This window comes from Hyaena hyaena, unplaced genomic scaffold (genome assembly GCF_003009895.1).
Source record: "Hyaena hyaena isolate Hyena2069 unplaced genomic scaffold, ASM300989v1 scaffold_192, whole genome shotgun sequence".
Lineage (NCBI taxonomy): Eukaryota > Metazoa > Chordata > Mammalia > Carnivora > Hyaenidae > Hyaena > Hyaena hyaena.
The window spans coordinates 213,420-226,286 of record NW_024080825.1 but is presented as its reverse complement, the minus strand read 5'-3'; the positions used below and the strand labels follow the sequence as shown (position 1 = coordinate 226,286).

Below are 12,867 nucleotides of genomic sequence, written 5' to 3'. Positions count from 1 at the left end.
AGGAAGGGCCAGCAATGGGCTGACCACAGTGACATGTAATCAGAGACGAAATGAGTAATTTAAAGACAAGCATTGCTCTACTACTGATGATAGCCTTAAAACAACAGCAAATAATTTACTCTGGGACATATCACATATACCCAATAGAGGATCCTCAAGACTGCAAGTTGTACACATTGGTCTTTCCAGTCCTTTACAGGTCAACAGGAAGTAATATCATTGGGACGCATCTTCACTTACCTACCATGACTCATCTAAATCATAGAACAGGGGTGTCTGGGTGGCTCAGTCAGTTGGGAATCTGACTCCTGACTTCGGTTCAGGTCATGGTCTCACGGTTTATGGTTCGAGCCCTATCGTTTGGCTCTGCACTGATAGTGTAGAGCCTGCTTAGGATTCTCTCTCTCCTGTTTACTCCTCAAATAAATCATAAAATGTCCTCATCACAAATTTCCTTCCCCCAGGCCCAATACCCTTTGGCAAATTTTAAAGAACACACACACATTCCACATTAGTAATCATGTTATTTTGCTGATTAAGTAATATTAAAAAATCCTTCAGCAATCCAAGGTTGTTATTTAGGTGAACTAGAAAGAAGCACTATGTAACCTCTAACCACAAATTAGTCATAGGACAATGACTGTAGAAATTGCCTTTAAGCTAATGGCTGTATCCTCAAACTCTGCAGAAACTGTGAACCACCATGGTAGATTTGAATATGGAGAACAAATTGCTGGCTTCTAATCAATCCTTAATATCCAATAATCTAAAGATAAGGTGTTTACAAACTTTAAATCTTTAAAAATACAGGTGACCCTTGAACAACACATGTTTGAACTGCATGTGTCCACTTATACATGGATTTTTTCTTATATAGTACAGTACTAAAAAAATTTTTTTCTTCCTTATGGTCTTCTTGATATTTTCTTTTCTCCAGCTACTTTACTGTAAGAATACAGGGGCACCTGGGTGGCTCAGTCGGTTAAGCATCTGACTTCGGCTCAGGTCATGATCTCACAGTTTGTGGGTTCGAGCCCTGTGTCGGGCTCTGTGCTGACAGCTAGCTCAGAGCCTGGAGCCTGCTTTAGATTATGTATCTCCCTCTCTCTCTGACCCTCCCCTACCCACGCTGTCTCTCTCTCTCACAGACAAGTAAATAAAAACATTAAAATTTTTTTAAAAAGAATACAATATATAATACACAGTTAAGTGTCTGGGAAGTCCAAAGTTATATACAAATTTTCCACTGCACAGGGGTCAGTATCTCTAACTCCTATATTGTTCAAGGGTCAACTGTATTTCAGAACCAACAGACCACTTCTAAGGTAAGAGTGGGCTCTTTTATGAAGCTCCCAGAAAATGGCATATGAGCCTGAAGTCCGTTTGTAAATAATCTCAAGAAGCAAGATGCAGGGATAATTAACCTCCTTGTGACATTTAGAAAAAATGAAATGGGAGGCTAGACCCATCCTAAGAGAGAGTTCACTATCAGTCTGCAGCCATTTCAATCTATTATATTTGGTACTATGTGAAAACTCAGAGAGAGAGAGAGAGAGAAATGGAGAAAAAATATTACTAGAGCCAATTTTACTTCCTACATTACAGCTACCTTCTTGAAACATTTAAAGCATATTGCAGGCACTCAAACTTTTTTCAATGAATGAAGGGATGCACAAGTTGAGCAGTAACCAGCAGCATGTAAAACATTTTTAGATGAAAAAACTACCCTGGATTTCAAAGGCATGAAAGAGAACTGAAAATGCTCTACACTACTGACGCATTTTTCAAACACACATATAATCAAACATACATCTTTCAAACACAAAGATAATGGGTTTTTAAAATATTTTTGAGTTTATTTATTTTGAGAAACAGAGAGAGAGCACACGCACATGGGGGAAGGGCAGAGAGAGAGGAAGAGGGAGAATCCCAGGCAGGTGCCAGGCTAATAGCACAGGGCTCAATCTCACTAACCTAGAGATCATGACCTGAGCTGAAATCAAGAGTAGGATGCTTAACTGACTGAACCACCCAGGCGCCCCACAGATCATGTTTTTAAATGATTATCTACATTTACAGGCATGACTGGAAAGATCTATATATAAAAAATGGTTCCTTCCACATTGGATATATTTCACACTTTAGAACTGATATTCCCATTTTCCTCATCAGTGGAACTGTCTGGAAGATTTTCAAAAGTACTTTTATTGCTAAGTTGAAATGTATTTCAATGTGTTTGCCAGATGTCATGATACATAAACATAAATAGGCAGAAGCTAAGAGAGAACTGTGACAACTAGGTAAATCATTTCCTTTTGAATCATTTCCAGTACAAGTGGCCTACAAACAGTCCAGAAAAAGTCAATAAAGGAAACATCATTCCTCAAACATAAGGCCAAGTGCTACCTTCAGGTGAACACAAATAAAACCACCATTTAAAAGTAATAACGCTTCGGGGCGCCTGGGTGGCTTAGTCGGTTAAGCGTCCGACTTTCGCTTAGGTCATGATCTCACGGTTCGTGGGTTCGAGCCCCGCGTCGGGCTCTGTGCTGACTGCCACCTCGGAGCCTGGAGCCTGTTTCAGTCTGTGACTCCCTCTCTCTCTGACCCTCCCCTGTTCACGCTGTCTGTCTCTCTCTCTCCTAGAAATAAATAAAACATTTAAAAAAAAAAAAGTAATAACGCTTCCTCAAAAAATGAAACAGAGAATTACCATATGACCCAGAAATCCCAGTTCTAGTATATACCCAAAAGAACTGAAAGCAAGGACTGGAACAGATACTTGTACACCAATGTTCCTAGCAGCACTATTCACAATAACCAAAAGGTGGAAATGACCTAAGTGTCTAAATGGATAAACAAAATGTGGTACACACATACAATGGAATATTATTCGGTCCTTAAAAGGCATGAAATTCTGACATATGCTAAAATGTTGATGAAACTTGACATCGTGCTAAGTGAAGTAAGCCAGACACAGATGGACAAATACTATTATTCTACCTCTTCTACTTGTAAGAAGTCCCTAGAGTAGTCCTATTCATAGAGACAGAAAGGGAATGGCTGAGGGAAGAGAGGAATGGGAGTTATTGTTTGATTGGTACAAAGTTTCAGTATGGGAAGATGAAAATATTCTGGAGATGGATGGTAGTGATGGCTGCACAACAATGTAAATGTATTTAATGCCACTGACCCATACACTTTAAATGGTTTATGTGGAAATCTCACATAATCTATATTTTACCACAATTTTTTAAAGTAACTAAGAGTGATGGTCAAAGTTTTGACAAAAACATCAAGAAAAGTGGTAAGAGTGTGTAACAAGCATGCTTCACTGGCATCCTCCAGATCCTAGATAACTTACCTAAAGGTCAAGACCTCGGAATAGGAGGGATGGACATGCCATTTTCATGCTGCTACAGATTTACACCAAGCAACTAAGGAAGCTGAATTATATTCTACAGGAGATCATTTATTAAATAATGAATGGGCTCTCCTTGCTAACAATTAAATCAGAAAAAAATCAAGCTCTACCTTCTACTCTCCAATGGAAGTAACAAGACTGAAATAATTAGTTGTACTTCTAACAAGAAGCACAATGGATCCTAAAGAGTGACTTTAAGTTCCCAAGTTTAATTCTGGAACCACTACAATGGGAAAACAGCAACCAGCAGTAATAATAATAATAATAATAATAATAATAATTTCATTTATTGCTTTTATTAAGTGACTTTGCACAAGTTACCTAAACCTTCCTGAGCCTCATCTGAAAAATAGGGATAATGCTTACATCTGCTTTATAAGGGTTGTTTGAAGATCTTATGAAGTGATATATACAAAACACTGAGTTCAGCGCCAAGAATACGTAAATGTTCAACAAATAATTCCCTCCCCTCCTGCCATTCACTAGTATCTGGAGCCCTTTGCAACTCCTGGATCAGCCCCCAAGGGCTATGCTGATGTTTTGGCCAGCAACCTATGGCTCCTCCCTCAGGCCCCAGTTGTTTCTCTCAGTTCTACTTGTTTCACTCCTGGTTTCTAAGAGCATCCTGTCTATATTTAGAGATAATGCCAGTACCAACTGCGGACTCAACAGGTGCTTGGGAGGGCACTTGAGCTCTCAGCAGTTTGCAATTGTTTTCCAGAGTTAATTGGTTCTGACTCCACAACTGGTTGTCTTCACTTCTACAAGGAAGAGCGCCACCTAGGCACAGTACTTTGGCAGTACACTAGACTAAACAAAAAATCGTGTTCACAGGTCAAACCCTTAGCAAGAGCTTTCTTAACAGGACCCCAGAAGATCTGTTAACTCACAAGAGCAATAAACATTTACGAAGTATACAGATATAGCCCACTAACCCAATCTTCATCTAAATCACCATTACCATATCAGACCCAAGATTCAACCAATTAATGCGGCTTGTACTACAACCAAGATTTAGGAGGAGGAAGACAGGCAAGTAGAACGAACAGTAAAGATTTAAAGAAGGCATCCAACAGACCACTGTGTGAATGCAGCTTTATTTACTACCTGTGACCCTGGCAAGTTATTTAACCTCTTAATTATAACACAGGAAATAATTGTGAGGATTCAATTAAATGAGATAATGCATGCAAAACAAACTTAGCACCTTGCCTCATCTACTGTAAGAGGTCAATAAAAAAAGCCACATTATCACTAATGAAGGCACTCCTTGCTTTATTCAGTTTTTGTAAGATATAAGAAAAGTGACAACTGTGGTAATTATTTTGGGCCTTTATAAAGTAGTCTAATGCTACTATCCAAGACCTAGCTGAGAAATATAAATGGATAAATTCCCAGAAATCTTAGGTGAGTCAGCAAAACTTAATACTCAACAAATAAAAAGATTAACATCAACGGTTTATGAACACATAATGGTAACTACAATTTTAAAATCAGCAATCTTGTATCTAGAACCATTCAATATTTGGTCTGGAAATTCAAGTATTAAGGAAATGCCAAGATCATGACCCAGAAATACTTTCCCACAGTATTTTCAAATCACCTTAATTCAAATTGGAAGGTATAAGGCAGCCTGATAATTTGATATCAGCATCAAGAATTTCTTGAGGCAGAACCCAAACTCTCTCAAGAGCATAAAACCAGTAGCAGATGGTATATGAACATTTCTCAGTGAGAAACTGCAATTCTAACAAAGTATAGATAACTTCGATTTTATCAAGGCTATTCATCACCTATAGGTCTAAATGAAAACAAACTCTTGGTTCTCTTCCCCCCAAACACCCTGAACTCTGCATTATCACTGACCTAATTCAAAGCAAGATGCTTATTTATTTTTGGTGATATGTTCTCCTCTGTTTCATTAACCACAGGTAAATTACGTACACTAACCTGATGAACATAGGAGAAATAAATACTACAGGCATGCTTTATCGATGAAACGGACCATAAATGATAACGAAATTATTAAATGAATAGCTTGTACTCCTCAGCAGAGGTACATGCCTGAGAAAGATCCACCTTCCAAAAGAACCCAATCATCCTGGATGAATTAGGAGAAAGATGCCACTCTAGTCCACCTACCCTATACTCCAACAAGATCTACCCTTCCGCTTCAAATCAAGCCCAAACCACATCTATTTCTTTTCTCTGCCACCCTTTGCCTTATTTTCCGTTCCGCCCGCCCCCCCCCGCATCTTTTTTCAAATCACACTTTGCCCCCAAATCCTGAGGACCTCGGACACCCACGCAAATGACCTTACGCATCCCCACTGAATTCCCAATTCATTGTACTTCTCAACCCTAATGACCCGTTCTTTCATTCTTTTCGATCCCTCGTTGTTTCTCAAAATCCAATATCCCACACACGCTCACACCAGAGTCCCCCCTTACTCCATTGTTTCCCCGGCCTGTTCTCTGGAAACCCCCCCAACTCGGACCCGTGTGCTTCGGCCTGCCCCACTGACCCCAGAAGCCTTTCACCATCTGGGCACTCCAGGTCCCAAAGGGCTCATGTCCCCTTCCTCTCCATACCCCAACCCCCAACAACTCCCCCTCCCCCGTGCCCTCCCTCGAGCCCGCTCTCTGCACTTCTGTGCCCCCCTTTATACCCCACCAACCCCTCCACCCAGCACCCTCAGCCTCACCTACCCCAGGCCCCCGCAGTCGTCGCGTCCCCCAGTTCCGGGCTCTGCGTCCCGGACGCTCCGGGGTCTGAGAAGAGGAAAGGAGCTCCTCCGCCTCCTTCTCCTCCTCTTCTAGAGCGGCCGCCGTCGCCGCCGCGCTCCTCCCCCAGCTCTCCCAGAGCCGGTCGCCGCCCCGCCCCCACCGCCCCTTTCCCCGCTTCGGCCCGGCGGCGGACTGGGGATCGCAGCCGCGGCTGGGGGCCGGAGTGCCAGCGGATCCACACCGACCTCGCCGGGGCTCGCGCTGTTCGCCCCGCCCCGGAGCCCGCTCGGGCGCGTGCGCGCCAGCCAGCCAGCGCACAGGGCGCGTGCTCGCGCCGGCGCGAACCCGGCGCGCCGAGCTCGAGGCCGTTGCAGCCAACCGGCGCGCGAAGGCCGGGCGCGAGGCGGCCCGTGCGCCAGGGATCTGCGAGTGGTGAGGCGCGGGGCGGGAGGCGGGCTCCAGTCTGTCGGGTTACCGCTCCTCTCGCGACCCAGCCCCTCGCGCCTGGCACCGCCCGCCGGATCGCTAGTCTCAGTTGAGGGGGCTCGGGCGTCGCCGGGAACTGGGAATAACGAGGAAGGGTAGGGATTGGAGGAGTGGGTCGGGAACAAACTAGATGAAAGTGGGGACGGGTGGTACTAGAGCTCGTGCCCACGTGCAGAACAGCCCAGGCCCACAAAGAGCCGGGCGGCGTGGGGAGGGGGTAACAGCGCGGTCGGGGAGTGAAGGGCCGGAGCTGAAACTGCCGGAAAGAGCCGAAACTCCCCCGGAGGTTGCCGAAGGCGGGCGCGTCGAGGGGAACCTTGCGAGGGGCTTTAATCTCTAGGTTTCGGCTGTGACGCGCGCTCTCAGGCCGCCTTGCCTTTCGCCGCTCACGACTCCGCCCCAAGGCCTCCCAGCACCTTCTCCTTTGCCTGCTTCCCAGCCCAAGTTTGACTCCAAAAGGACGTTTCACAGCCACCGGCCTCAGGGAACTCCTGGACGTCCGGACTTCGAGGCCGCTCAGCTTCCGTAGAGGCCGGTACGGGGTCGGGGACAGGATAACCCCTGGAGAGACCTGAAGGTTCTCTACCACGTCCGCCAGACACTGCCCAAGTCCATTTCTGAGTCGGATCTCTGGTTTGCTCAGCCGAGTACGTTGCGCCGTGCGGCTGTCGTCAGGCCGCCAGTGAATCTTTCTGTTAATACCCTTCTGACTTAATGATCAGATTCCAGAGCCAGAACCATCTGTAGTATTTGTGCAACCTTCTACCCAGTGTCCTGAATGTGTGAAGTACTCACCCCACTGTCAACTGGTCAGTGGTCGATTAGGAGCGGCCAGAGGCTGGGGATTTAGACAGTCAGCCTTGAAAAGATTAATCAGGATATGTCCCCATGTTCTTAGCTTTTGAGGCCAAAGCATAAAGAGCTCTGGACAGGCCTCAGCGACAAACCTGAAAGTGTGTATGAGTATGTATAGCTAGACACCACGGGCACACGTTTGTTTTCCACATGTTTGTTGCTGCAGTCACAGTACCTGCAATGAAGTAGTGTATGTAGTAGATCTCTACGAAGTTATCTGGCCCTTTGTGTTTAACTTTGCATGACGTTAGAGAGTCAGAAATACCCTGGAGCCCACTGACCCCTGGTTAATAATGTCTGATCTAATCCAACCATATTTACAGATCTAAAGGTCACCCAGCTAAGTGAGGGCACTGTAAATAGGTTGCTTACTATTGCATCTTTTCTCAAAGATTCTAATAGAAGCAAACTGTCCAAATCTCTGCTCTCTTTTCATTCACTAAATTGACATAAGTACCCAATGAGTGGAAGGCATTGTTCTAGGTTTTGGGTCACTTACAAAGAATAAAACAAGATTATCTCCAAGGAGAGTATCCTATTGTAAAGAAGGATAAAAGCTCTTAAATAATTAACTATAACAGCACGTGATAAGTGTTGAAACAAAAAGTGCAAAGTGGTGTAGGAACACAGGAATGAGTGACCAATTCTTCCACAATGTCCCTTCTTTCCCACACAGTGTAGAAATTAAATGATATGACCCTGGTTAATGAGAAACTTCAAGCTGCTGAAGAATGGGACCTGAACCAACAGGATTCAAGATCCTTTCCATCCATAATGACAGATTTCACCTACCAAAAGTTGCCTAGGAAACTCCATTATAGGGTCCCTTGTTACTGCAGAACCAATGTAGTTTCTTTGGGAGGAAAATAAAGTCTACTTTCAGAAATCTCACAGTGTTACTAAAGACATCTGATGCCTCTCCTAAGAGAGCCAGTTGTCTAATGGGAGACAGTTTTTATATGTGGATATCCCATATGTAGATATATGGAAGGGAGAGAATTAAGGAGCATGCGTAGACCCAACCTATGAGAGCTGTCAAAACATTACTGGAAATCTGACAATGTGAAGAATGTCATATTTAACAGATCTCTAAGGGAGAGTCAAGTGTGGTTGAAAGGAACATTTTGCTAAGTCCCTGGGGAAGCAATAGGTGCCTTCAAAAACTAAATTTACTCAAAAAATAATGGTTCTTCAAGGAGAGTGGGTCACATAGAGCATATAACCTGCTAAGTGGAGTTTGCAAGAGGGGTACTATAACTCATGGCCCACCTTCACCCTTTCTCCATGCCACACTCTCTCCAAAAAGACACTGAATAAATGTTTCAAAAATATCTTTTGCACCTGAATTGTAAAGATTAATTTTATCATTGTTCTTTACATATACATTTTCTATTGTGTATGCATAATAAAGTAATCATTGACTGCTTTGAAATAATTGCAAAACTCCATGCTGTCAGTGCAGAGGCTGCTTGGGATTCTCTCCCTCTCTCTAAAAACAAACTTTTTAAAAAAGGAAATAATTGCAAATTGTTTGAAGTCTTGTCTATAAATTATACTAGAGGTACTGGAGGACAAGAAATGGTATAATAAATTCGACATATAATACTTGTGACATACTCCAAAGAAAACACAAAAACAACCAGATTTCTGAAATGATTAAAGTGACTGCTAAGGATTGCAAAAGAGGATCATTTTGAAATAACATCCATATGTCTCAGTTCAGCCTTAAGGGAATTAATTTATCCCAGGTTACCTAATGATCGAGGGGCAAAATTAGAATTAAAGATAAATCATGACATAATCTTCACCTTGGCAGATAAGTTTTGCAGATATTAACAAGACCTAATTTGATATGTTTTCAAATAGATCCTGGAAATCAGAATTTTTCTTATGTTTGAGTTGATATTTTGTATCTGAAGTGATTGTAAGATTCCATATTTTTATTGGGAAAAAAAGAGGCTGAATTTAATCTGAGAAACCAAAAATTTTACTCATTATCTTGGAAACTTGATAATTTATGACTGTAATTAAGAAACATGATTTTCTTAGAAGTCTCTGTTGGCTAAAGTTGAAACTACAAACCAGTATAGCCAAGAAGACCACCATGGAGCGCCTGGGTGGCTTAGTCGGTTAAGCGTCCGACTTTCACTAGGTCATGATCTCGCGGTTCGTGGGTTCGAGCCCCGCGTCAGGCTCTGTGCTGACTGCCAGTTCGGAGCCTGGAGCCTGTTTCAGTCTGTGACTCCCTCTCTCTCTGACCCTACACTGCTCACGCTGTCTCTCTCTCTCTCTCTCTCTCCTAGAAATAAATAAAACATTAAAAAAAATTTAATTAAAAAAAAAACAGAGAATGTCTAATAAGGTGTACTTTTCTCCTTGATTGCCCCACCTCTACTACCTAATAAGAATATTCAGGAGAGGGGCGCCTGGGTGGCTTAGTCGGTTAAGCGTCCGACTTTCGCTTTGGTCATGTTCTCGCTGTTCGTGGTTTCGAGCCCCGCGTCGGGCTCTGTGCTGATTGCCAGCTCAGAGCCTGGAGCCTATTTCAGAGTCTGTGACTCCCTCTCTCTCTGACCCTCCCCTGCTCATGCTGTCTCTCTCTCTCTCCTAGAAATAAATAAAAATATTAAAAAAAAAAAAAAAAAGAATATTCAGGAGAGGGACGCCTGGGTGGCTTAGTCGGTTAAGCGTCCGACTTTCGCTTGGGTCATGGTCTCGCAGTTCGTGGGTTCGAGCCCCGCGTCGGGCTCTGTGCTGATTGCCAGCTCAGAGCCTGGAGCCTATTTCAGAGTCTGTGACTCCCTCTCTCTCTGACCCTCCCCTGCTCATGCTGTCTCTCTCTCTCTCCTAGAAATAAATAAAAATTAAAAAAAATAAAAAAGAATATTCATGAAGGAAATCCAAACTATGTGTCTTAGAAAATTAACATCATGGAATGCTAAACAGACCTGAAAAAACTATTCCAGTTCCAAATATGTTTGGGAAACACTGTGTAAAATAAAGTTAAGCTGGTTTCTTGACCTCCCAGAGCATTTATGGTACTGTGCTTTGTTCACAATCAAATGAATGCACTATACAGTATGCAGCTTTCCCCCAAGGAAGCTTTTTTCCCTAAGAGACTTCTGTATGGGATTCATGTTTCTTTGTTTGTTCTTATTTTTTTTTAATGTTTTTATTTTATTTTTGAGAGAGAGAGCGTGAGCAGGTGAGGGTCAGAGAGAGAGGGAGATACAGAATCCGAAGACAGGCTACAGACTCTGAGCTAGTTGTCAGCACAGAGCCCGGCGCAGAGCTAGAACCCATGAACCGCAAGATCATGACCTGAGCCGAAGTCGGACACTTAACCTACTGAGCCACCCAGGCGCCCCATGATTCATGTTTCTTTGAACATTCATTTTCTAAAGTTCTGTTAAAGGGGTTTGATTAGGTCAGCGTTTCTTTTCCCATTTTACAGATAACAAAACCAAGATGCAAAGGCTGGACTAACATAGCCAATTGTGTACCAGATGTTTATGGCTTGGGAAGGCCTTAAAGTATCAAAGGTTGAATTGTTACATCACAAAATTAGTTGCAACGTCAGAACAAAAACTCAGATTTAAAACACTCAGCTCAGTTCATCAAAAGTGTCTCATGCCGTCATTAAAAACTTGAATTTGACCTTTTTTTTTAAGATTTTATTTTTTAAGTAATCTCCACCCAACATGAGGCTCAAACTTATAATCCTGAGATCAAGAGTGGCATACATTACTGTCTCAGCCAGCCAGGTGCCCTGAATTTGACCTTTAGTGACTTTGTTTCTATGTGTAAGACCAATAAATACTGTTTTACTATAGTTTATTCATGGAATTTCAGTATGCTCTTTCATTTATATAGTCTGTCACCATTTATTTTTAAGTTTATTTATTTATTTATTTGGAAAGAGAGGGAGAAAGAATCCCAAGAAGGCTCCACATTGTCAGTGCAGAGCCCAATGCCTGGCTCAAACTCAGGGACTGTGAGATCATGACCTGAGCTGAAGTTTGACGCTTAACTGACTCAGCCACCCAGGTACCCCAGTCTGTCACCATTTTTTTAAATTAATAATGACTAACCTTTGCAAAATGTTTTATTGTTTATAAAGTGCTCTCAACACAGGGTCTCATTTGATTGTCTCAACATCCCTGTGGATGCAGGCATCACTATCCCCATGTAACAAATGAGAAAACTGAGGCTTTAAATTGTTAAATAACATACCCTGTTATTTGCATTGTTAAATGTCCTGTTACTTCCATGGGAGAAGACAGTTGCTGCCCTCAAGGGGCTTTGATACAGTTAAAGAGACAAGACTTGCAAACATGAGACAGAGAATGATTATGTAGTAATATGTAGGAAAATGCTTGATAGAACAGTCCAAACTACACAAGAATACTGAAGGAATTCAAGGGAGAAAGATTACTGGAGATGGAATTAATCAGTGAAGGCATCATTTAGGGATAAACCTTAAGCTGCACGTAAAAGAAGAGTAAAGATTTGGATTGGCAGAGAGGAAAAAGAATTATAGGAAAGAAGAGTGACATCAGCAAAGGCATGAACATAAGAACAGGAAACACACTGATGGAAAAGAATTAGAGTTGGAAGGGAGATGGGTCTAAAAATGATTAGTCTCTTGGCTGTGCAAGAAAAGTCAACTGCTGAGAGGCCATGAGTTCCCAGTCACTGAATATAAATAATATGACACCATGTGCCCAGATTGAACAGCTATTTGCTTTCCAATCCAAAAACAGTAAATTTACACACTCTGCCATGGACCCCAGGAGTGAAAAGGAGAAGTAACAAGAGAAGCCAAGTCCAAACTGGTGGTTATGGGTATATTTCCCCCATGCCTTTCCTGTTCCTTTCTTTATACTAATTCATCTGAAAGGTGAATGACCTATTGATGCAAGGAAAAATGCCCCTTCAGGTGGTGCTCACAAAGCCAGGCTCTCATGCTAAGTCATTCACTGCCCAGCAGGTGATGTTCCCCACAACCTTTCCCAGTCCAAAATGGGACTAAGGCCTGGCACAGAATGGATTTTAAATGATTCCAACTTTCCCATACCGGGAACTGTTGAAACTTGTCAGTGAGGTTTAAACCCAAAAAATTGAAGGTCATGCTTAAAGTTATAATCATTTGTAAATAAGCAGATGGGCTAATGGAAAGGGTGGATGACAGATGGGGAGAAGGAAGAGAATTGGGAAGGGAAGAAAAATGAAAATAAAGAAAACAACAAATTGAGATGCCTGTGTGGCTCAGTTGAACAACCGACTTCAGCTCAGGTCATGATCTCACAGTTTGTGAGTTTGAGCCCCACACCAATCTCACTGCTATCAGCATATAACCTGCTTTGGATCCTCTG

The 12,867-nt window shown here is 42.7% G+C and overlaps 1 protein-coding gene across 1 annotated transcript in view; it reads right to left on the bottom strand.

Moving 5' to 3' along the window:
• The window catches only part of SPATS2 (spermatogenesis associated serine rich 2), a 154,140-nt gene extending 147,893 nt beyond the window's left edge, over positions 1-6,247 (bottom strand). The window contains exon 1 of the mRNA XM_039241438.1: positions 6,134-6,247. The gene's annotated coding sequence lies outside the window, so the exon portion shown is untranslated. The remainder of the gene's footprint in view (positions 1-6,133) is intronic.
• Positions 6,248-12,867: the final 6,620 nt, after the last annotated feature.